The sequence below is a fragment of the Ochlerotatus camptorhynchus genome, unplaced genomic scaffold (genome assembly GCF_037179485.1).
Source record: "Ochlerotatus camptorhynchus isolate MF236.1 unplaced genomic scaffold, CSIRO-AGI_Acam_v1.1 ptg000114l, whole genome shotgun sequence".
Classification (NCBI taxonomy): Eukaryota; Metazoa; Arthropoda; class Insecta; order Diptera; family Culicidae; genus Ochlerotatus; species Ochlerotatus camptorhynchus.
In genome coordinates, this window is record NW_027040604.1 from 1,815,750 (window position 1) to 1,825,937 (window position 10,188).

Below are 10,188 nucleotides of genomic sequence, written 5' to 3' on the forward strand. Positions count from 1 at the left end.
AGATGGAGTAGATGAAAGCAAAGAGTTTATAGTTCCGTTAGAGTACGGCAGTGTGAAGATTGCATATAGATATTAGAATAGAGAGCTAGGACAACTTTTAAGGAAGGTACAAATCGGTTTTTTCATCTCTCTTTACCAAACTCCCCCTTTGGAGAGGGATGGTGAGGGGTGTCCCCCCCCCCCGCCACCACTGGCAAAAAGAGATGAAAACCGACCCGCTCAAGTACCAACTGTGTGTTTGAAACAGTTCTACCGATTTTTTACCGCACTTCAGTTGTTATTTGAAGGAAGGCATCCAGTCGTAGGTTTGGAAATTGCAACTATTGTTTACCCCTACCACGATATGTGCTCCTGTCATCGTCGACTTGACGATCTCGAGGGGACACGGGGGGTAGGTGCTGCTACTGTACCTTTCGACCATTGACAGTAATTGATGGTATGCTCCCATCCAGAGTTATGTACTTTGACTATATGTTTTTAGTATTACTTCTACGTGAAGTCAACGATTTACGATTTGCTATTCTAATATCTATATACAATCTTCACACTGCCGTACTCTAACGGAACTATCAACTCTATGCTTTCATCTACTCCATCTATCGTATAAAAATTACCACTACAGTCTGTTATTTGAAATTAGCATCTTCAACTAATCGATGATAATTTTAATTATAATAGCAAAAGTGCAATTTTCAATAGTGACCTATTCAAAATTGATAGTCAAAATTTTAACAGATTTGTAGCAAAATTTCCTATCGATTGGCGTACTAATAATTGAAAACCAGCATCTCTGGAACAAAATCAGACCACTTTCAAGCCGCGAGCGACTTTGCTTTTTGAAATTGCACCTCCCCAATGTTGCCTTAAAAATACATGGTATTCTAAATTTATACTTATGGAAACTGACATCCGATTGATGACCTTGACAAGTCAAATAACCAATCTACATTGATCGATTCTCTTCATCGACTCTCCCTTTCGTTGATAACTTGGCTGCAATCATATTTCGGGCTAAATTTTCTGCATAGTCTATTAAGCGTATTAGACGATAATAACAGCGGAACATGTTTTAGGAGCCGAGCTATTAACGAAAGAGAATCGATCAATGTAGATTGGTACATTTGAAAGGTAACGCCAGAAGTGTCCAGGAAATACTGTTTAACAAAATTATGGTGATCGTTTTGTCGTGATGATTGAGTAATACTGAGCTATTAGGTGTTCGACACAGATGATGCTGTCGAGCTGTATGTTGTTTGGAAGGGTGACGCGCTTGGTATAGATGGCCCACATCGGCTAACGACAAGCAACTGAAATCCAATTAGTGGACTGCAGAACGCGCTAGTGGGCATTAGAGTGATGCAAAATTTGAAATTTTCGCTCCACAATACTTAAACGATTCCAAATCGGACCCTGACTAACATCTCAAAATTTGAACCCATTTGGTGAGAAACTGAGATGGCACAAACCATTTGAAGTTTGTATGGGAATTACTATGATAAAACCAAGATTTTTGTTCATGTCTATCTAATAATTGACCTTATCGGTCTGCTTCAAAAGCTTTCAACTGTACTTGTAGGAAATTTTCCCAGCTACAACTTTGCTTTGATTAAATGCAAGAATCGAAAGTTATCAATGGTTCAATGCGCTGATGTCTTATGATCATGCTCAATCAACTGCTCAGCAGGCAACATTGGTGTTTCTGGGGCGTTGAATAGGACACAAAAATCATGGCTACTATGTCACACTGCAAAATACAGTGTGGCCTACAGAGCAGCTGCTTGATCATGTCATAAGTTTACCAATCTCTTAAATGATTAATAACTTTTTCCTGTCTCGTTTTACATAGAAACAAGCAAAACGAGCAAAGTTGCAGCTGAGAAAATTTTCTTTAAGAATGGCTATCGAACTGTTTCGCAGCTCAATATGGAAAAATACTAAAAGGCAATGAACAAAAAGTTAAGATTTTTCATAGTAATTTACATGTAAACTTCACACCAAATGAGTTGTAACTTTGGGAGGCTAATCAGGACCCGATTTGAAACCATTTAAGCACTGTGGAGCCAAAAAGTCAAACTTTGTATCAGTCTTGTGGGCATCCTTTCGTCGTGTACTGGAGAACAATCTACAACGCCACGCGCCGAAAGCACTGCTGCTGATGATGATGACCACTGGACGCCACCACTCACCACACGCGGTGATTGAATAAACCCCGTTCGGTGAGACCGGAGTGTATTCGATTCTTAAATCTGTGTTAGGAAAAGCGCTTTTCGCAGTCAATCGGTGAGAGTTTTCATTATTATAGCAACAGTTGCACATTCTTGCAATTTTCAATAGTGACCTGTTGAAAATCGATAATGTGTTCATTTAAGCAGATTTGTAGATGACATTCCAATCGATTGGCTTGTTTAGAATTAAAATCCATCCTTTATTGACAGAGTTATAAGTGGTCAATTCCTGACCACTTTTTGTAACGCAGTCGATTTTGGTTTTTTTTTTTTAATTGCACCCTCAATATGTTGCCGAAAGACGTAATCCTACGTCAAAATTACCAAGGTATAAAACCTTAAATATTATCATAACATGTTGAAAATTTGATTGAGTGTGGATTCTTCAAAAGGATTGGTAAACTTATGATCTATTCATTATTTTTTTTAGGATAATATCTCGCAAATCCGTTGATGTTCAAAAATATTAAAATACTTCATAGAATATGCATGTCCAGAATTAAAACAAACATTAAATATTAGAAAATTCTGGCTCTTTCACTGCTTATTGTGTTCATTGAATGAGGAAGCTTGGTAGTCATTTTTCTAATGAAATAAGAGAGAAAAAAACTATGTGGAAACTCTCGAATGATGCTAAGAAGACTCTTGAGAAAATGCAAAAGAAATCTTATGAAGGTTTTCACGAAGCGGTCCCGATGGTCTAGAAGTAAGCGTCATTGCTTCTCATCCCAAAAGGCTTGGGTTCAATCTCAGTCACCGCCGGTGGGATTTTCTGAGGCATAAAATCTCTGATCACGTTTTCCTTCGGAAGGAAACTAAAGCCGTTGGTCCCCGGCCCATGAAATGATGGGTCGATAAGTTGGGTCCAGGTGTGGAAGCTGCTTCGGTGAGCATTGGTACCGAAAGGGTTTCCCTAATAATAAGGAAAATCAGTTCAAAAAAATAATACTGTTAGATTTGTGGCTACTGAACATCTCCAAGTTTAGTTCATTGAGCTTCTCTAAATTTCTCTTCTTCTTTTTTTTCTCTCTCTAGTTGGGTGCTGCTCGAGTGATTTTTTTAGGATATCAAGACTTTGACTCTACAACTAGAAGTCAAGCAAATAGAGACCTGAAGTTTTTGAAGTGTGAATCTAAACCATGAAGTCTGAGCAGTGATACTCAAATTGGATGGATTAGCTGTGATTTTTGTCTAGGCTGGTTCCACATTTCCTTTGTGGTTCGTCTTCATTAGGGCTGTACTGCAATGGCTACTTCTGATCGGTTGCTGATTTGATTAAAACCAGGCCCAGGAGATGATTTCTAGTTTGTCAGTGAGTTCATTAAGACAGAAGAAGTCCTGCGAGAGTTGCATCTCATTGTATCTAGTTCTACCTCTCTGTTATTTCCCGCTGAGAAGCTGTTCCCAAGACAAGTAGAACCTCCATAAGGCGTCCCATCATTCGTCCCATCATTAGTTCCATCATCATTTGAAACGCGATAAAAATTCCTGGCAGCGTAAACTTCGCCGACATCGAACTTCTGAAACGAAACGCAACTTTCATCGCGCTTGCAACGCCTATCGTAAGCTTAATTCAACCCTATACAAGTCATATGTCTTGCGTGTCCAGACCAATTTACGTAGAAATCCCAAGAGCTTCTGGAAGTTTGTGAACTCCAAGCGAAAATCGTCGAATAGGGGGAGGTAGCTCATCGATTCTTCCGGTTCGCCTCCTAGCATCGTGCTATAAGGTACCAGGCGATAACCAGGGTAGTTGATCGATAGCTTGATGACGTCATTTCGTTGGCGTCTACTATGGGAAATTCTCATAGCAGGCGTTGACGATGGGACGTTGTCGAGTTGTTGAATAGCAACTATCGTGGTAACTCACCGATTACCTGTCGATCTGCCAAATTTGGAAAGACGTCTGCATTGAATTGTCTCATATAATAATATTCCGCCCACTATATCACACCAAATTGCGAGTAGTTGAGTGGAATGGAGATAAGTTAAGCATTGGGTACAGGACCAAGTCTCCCCTGGGTGGTGCCAGAAGATGAGCGCAATAGAATCATCAAGTTGCCATAAGGCACGGAATGAGACTATTGCATGGCTGGGTAGTCAAAGTCTTCCATTCGTTAGTCATTTCAGGTGGATTAGAACAGGTTTAGGTTTAGGGCGGGCGTTGGCCAGATTTGGTTTCCTAAATAGGACCTAGATTATTTAATACACTAGTAACCTCAACTTCTGTCACAATGTTTCATTGTGACTAATCAACACTCAATGGGTAAAATATCAAATTTGCGGTAAATTTGAAAAAAAAGGGAACTTGGAGTGTAGAGTGCACTGTCCACTGGACGATTCTGAAGCCTGACCAAGTGAGTGGGTTACGGGTTTATTTGATTGTACGTCATTTCCAAGTTATATATAGATACATTCATACCATTGGCATTTTGTATTTGAGATAAGACAGAGACAGGATGCGGAGGGCCCGCTTAGGGGGAGCGTAACCCATGTTATGGCTTCCATTTATTAAATAGTTCAGATAGGCTGGAAATGATAGGTTCATGGTGAGAAAATGTACCATATGGTGCCCGTTCACTGATCAAAATTAGATTCAAATCGTCAGGCCCTGCCCTGGAATAAGGGAATTGACGATGATTTGTCAAGTTTCATTTTGCATTTGCATATAATTGTAAGTTTAGGTTTGCTTTTGTAATTGTAAGATAGATAGTTTGCCTCAATTGAAACATTGAGTTAAACATGACGAATCATTCCTCTAAAATAGTAGTAGTTACAGTGCCGCATTATCTAACTTTTGTTTTGTTTGTTTACATATAACTAATACTAATACCTCCTTGTTTTCTCTCTAATTTGTCTACTATGTCCCACCATTACCGTACATGGTACACGCTCATATACACTCCCAAAATAGTATGCCGCAAGTAAGTATATCACAGAGGCAACTAAAGATCCAGAAACAAAAACCGAAAACGCTGAACGGCAGATTGGTTTACAGTGGTCGACCAGGGTGTGTGCTGATAAATTAAAAAATTACAATTACATCATTATTCCATACATCAGCTTGAATTACGTTGATCGATATTACATTTTTTTTTTTTTTGCTGTGCACCACACCACCGGAGCCAGCAAAGTTCAACAATCCATCGTTGCTTATGCCTTTGTTGTCGTTTGGAACCAGTTTTGCGAGGTAGGTGACGATTGTGCGTATTTCTCGCGTACATTTTGAAAAGGGCCTAGCCTGAACAATACGTAAAGAGCAAATTGAAACATTGTACGTCGCGTGAAAGTGGAACTTAATGAAGGCCTAAGTACTTTTTCGTAGTTTTTAGTTTTTGGATTTGAAAGATCGTCGGTTACAGTGGCCTGCTTACTGAGCAGAAAAACGCGGTCCCAGGTCCTTACATATCAAAGAGATTTATGGTAAAATCGCTTGTGTATCGTGTATTTTGCGAAACTCGTTGTTGTCGTTGGTTCCGGGTTTGAATGGATACAAAAATTTGAGCAACGGTATTATGTGATATGAGGGGCTCGGTGGCCTTAGAGCAACCGTTTTTGCTTACTGAGCAGAACATCATGAGTCTAATCTCAGGCCCATCCACATTCAAGATTCGTCAATCGTTTTATTTGTTAATATGACTACATGGTAATAACAGCAACTAGGTGATTAAAAAGGTGCTCGTCTGCCTAGTGGCAAACGTTTTTGCTTACTGAGCAGAAGACCGTGGGTTTAGTCCCAAGCTCCTTCGCGTTATATGATCGTTAGGACATTAATTCAGCTTATCGTTTACCAAAACGAACCCTGCTGCAAACCCAACCCTCTTATCGATTTGCGTACATTTGTGGTTAGCAATATGTATGTCGTTAAAACTGTTAGGAAGTTGAAGAAATCTGTTTCACCGGGTCCTGATGGTGTACCTGCAATCATTTTTTGCCGCTGTGTTGCTGTTTTAGCTGATCCCCTAGCTCGCATCTTTACCGCTTCGTTGCACCAAGGAGTTTTCCCCGAAATATGGAGACATTCCTTTATGTTCCCTGTCCATAAGAAGGGCGACAAACGTGACGTGACAAATTATCGTGGCATAACAAGTCTATCTGCAGCTTCAAAATTATTCGAGATCATTGTGAACGATGCTATCTTCTTTCATGTCAAGAGCTACATTTCAGCAACGCAACACGGATTTATGCCAGGACGCTCAGTTACATCAAATTTGCTGGAGTTCACCTCAACATGTATAAATCACTTGGAAAATAGGGCTCAAGTAGATACCGTTTATACCGATCTGAAAGCGGCATTCGATTGCATCGATCATGGTATTCTTCTTCGGAAAATGTCTCGCCTGGGAATTTCGGATGGTTTGGTTGATTGGCTGAAATCATATCTTTCCAACAGAACACTTCGTGTCAAGCTGGGTTCGTGCACTTCATCACCATTTGCTGCAACCTCCGGTGTTCCCCAGGGCAGCAATTTAGGACCATTGCTGTTCACAATCTTCTTCAACGATGTGACGCTCCTCTTGCCGAGTGGTTGTGTGCTCATATACGCCGATGATCTCAAACTATACATTGTTGTCAAGAACGTCAAGGGTTGCCGTCAGCTCCAAGCAATGTTAGACCAATATGTTGATTGGTGCCGCTTAAACAAGCTTTCCGTCAGTATATCAAAATGTGTGGTCATGACATTTAATTGCACAAGAACGCCAATCGTATTCGATTACTCAATTGATGGATTTGTACTAGAAAGAGTAGAACAAGTAAGCGACCTAGGTGTAATGCTGGACCCTAAACTTACGTTTGACTTACACCGTTCAATGGTAATCACTAAGGCTAATCGTCAGCTTGGTTTTATATCAAGAATCTCAAGAGATTTTTCGGATCCGTACTGTTTAAAAGCACTGTACTGTTCACTCGTTCGTCCGATTATCGAGACTGCATCTGTTGTTCGGACTCCCTACCAACTTTCCTGGAACATCAGAATAGAACGTATCCAAAAAAACATTCATTCGTCGAGCATTAAGACAACTTCCTTGGAGAGATCCACTAAACTTACCTCCGTATGCTGAGAGATGTCGCTTGCTAAGCATGGACACGTTACAGCGACGGCGACAAATTCAACAGGCAACATTCGTCGCGAAGTTATGAAGTGGTGAAATTGACTCTACCCACTTACTCTCTTGCTTGAACTTTCGTGCGCCAAGCAGATTTCTATGCTCAAGGTTCCTATTGCGTCAAAACTCACACCGCTCTTCTTTTGGACAACATGACCTGTTACGAGTATGATTCGCACGTTTTCTACAGTTCAAGAGTTGTTCGAGTTTGGGGAACCTGCTGCTCAATTCCAGAGACGTATTATTAACTCCAGATACATTTAGTATTTGTTATGGCTTCTGGTTCATTAAGACTTATTGTCAGATGGATGTATTAAATAAAAATAAAATAAAATAAAATAAAATAAAATTCGTTTCAGCGTGGAGTCGCAGCGCTGAACCTGACAATTGGCCTTAAATTTGAGTCATAACAGACGTGAAATATAGCTCAATCAAACGTACTTTTCGTCGAGCAACGAAGTTTTCAGTTTCGGAGTACGTAATATTACATGACATGTTTGTTTACGTCTCATCTTTTATGTCAAAGATGGATTCCGTCATGTGTAAAATTAGTTATTTCTAAGTGTGTATCAAAAATCGACTACATACATCCGATCATCAAATCGAGGGAAGACATTCCTCTCAACTACCATAAACCGGACTAGTTCATGTTGATCTTCGTCAAGCTTCGTCAAGCTTCGTCTACAATTTGGACTTCTACATCAACACATGTCAAGCTGCCTTCAGGTTGGTGAGTTCGTTCTTTTTTGTAAATTTTTATCTTTTCAACCAGTAACGTTGGGAGATCACCTTTTGGTGTTGGTAACTAGTATAAGATCAATCACCGAACCCTAGTCGTGACAACTTCAATCTGGGGAATCAAGATTTTCCAGTAATCAAAGGATCACATTTTAGTTCTTGTTACTTTTTATGACTTGATAATAGTGACAAGACTCGGGTAGTGACCACCGCCGTTATGCATTTCTATATTGTATATTTCAATTCAAAAATATTTTTTTTTTTTTTTGAAATGATGAAAAAACCGATTTGTACCTTCCTTAAAAGTTGTCCTAGTTCGCTATTCTAATATCTATATACAATCTTCACACTGCCGTACTCTAACGGAACTATCAACTCTATGCTTTCATCTACTCCATCTATCGTATTAAAATTACCACTACAGTCTGTTATTTGAAATTAGCATCTTCAACTATCAAAAATATTGTTAATGTTCATAGAGTTTAAATAATCCTTTTCCCTTTTGTCCTTCGCCTATTCTTTTGCCCTCTTCTGTTTGCAGAAAACGAGTAATGGCGCTATAGCCATATGCCTTAAACGGCTAGGACAAGAGTTAGTGCTCTTGGCCCAACCTTCAGGAGAAAATGGAGCATCACTTAACATTTCTAGCTTGGATGCTTCCAACGACCAACCAATCATATAATTACCAAAATCGGAACATACGGTACGAGATGTTCAAGTTTCTTCCATTTATTGAATTCTGAAGCATCGTGTTTAAATCTTTGATTTAAACAAGCCCGATGTTTTCTGAATCATCTTGCCCCTTAAATGCTGCACAGTAAGCCTGGCCGTTTTGATATGTGTGACGCATCTTCAATGTGAAACAAACTTCAAATAGACAAGAAAAATGATGGAGATATATCCATCATTTTCCAGGATGCTTTCAAGAACTGGCTGTGTAAGTGTTAGATTAGATTAGATTGAGCTTCTCTAAATTTCGCTAAATTTCACTGTAGGTAATTGAGCTGACAGTAAACTATTTGTGTAGGAAATTTCTCTTGAAACATAAAAAAAAACTTTTTTTTAAATGCTGGCGTCGTGGATAAAACTGATGCATTTATTTAAAAAATTCCAACAGACCAGTGACCAGAACATAGCAGACTCGGGTAAAACCAGGTAAAGCTTGTAAATTTCGATAACTAATTCATTCTCTCTACAGATAATAAAATAAGTCTCTGGATCTTGAACAAATTTAAAGACCCTTAGACAAGACTCAATTTTCAGAATACAGTCACTTTTAAGGAATTTAAAAAATCTATGAAAATTCCAATGGACTTCTGAAGCGATTTTAAAAAGTTCTAAAAAAAAACACCATAATATTTCAGACAAAAATTTCCATGGAGTTATGGAAAGAACTCAAAGAAAGTATTGATTAGTATTCGAAGTCAGTTGAACGAAAGAGTCGCTGCTTTCTTTCAATTTGCGATTTTGATATAAAGTTCGTAGAAACCTTGCAAGTGAAAAACTTAATTTAAGTTTTTTTCTATTTGCCCCAGAACTGCTCCATAGGGACCACCTTAATTTCACTGAAAGCTATAGATTGACTAAAAAATATGTAAAAACTTTCACGAGAGCATCATTCTCCTAAAACTACCGATTTAGACACAAACATTTTTGCCTTCGTACATACGGCTTTGAGACAATTGAGGGAGTTAGAAGGAAAGAGGTCTAAGTGACTTTGATCGATTCACTTCATCGACATTCTCTTTTGATAGCCACAGCTTTATAAACAGAGCGCCGGAGACGAACCAGCGTTCGGCTGAAAGTCTCCTTAATAAAGATAACAAACTAACTTATAAACAGATTTTGCGCTATTTCTACCACATAGTTTGATAAACGAGGTTCTCATCTAGCATCCAGAATGGCACACGAATCAAGGAATGTGTTTGCAGCTGAATTATTAACGAAAGAGAAAGTCGATGAAGAGAATCTATCAAAGTCACTTACACCCATTTCCTTCTAACCCACTCAATTGTGCAATGGTTCTATTGTTCGTAATGGAATTCATAGGATCAACGATTCTGGACACAGGTAAGTCAAGATCAATTTGAGAACAAGGTGTGATTTATGCGGGTTGT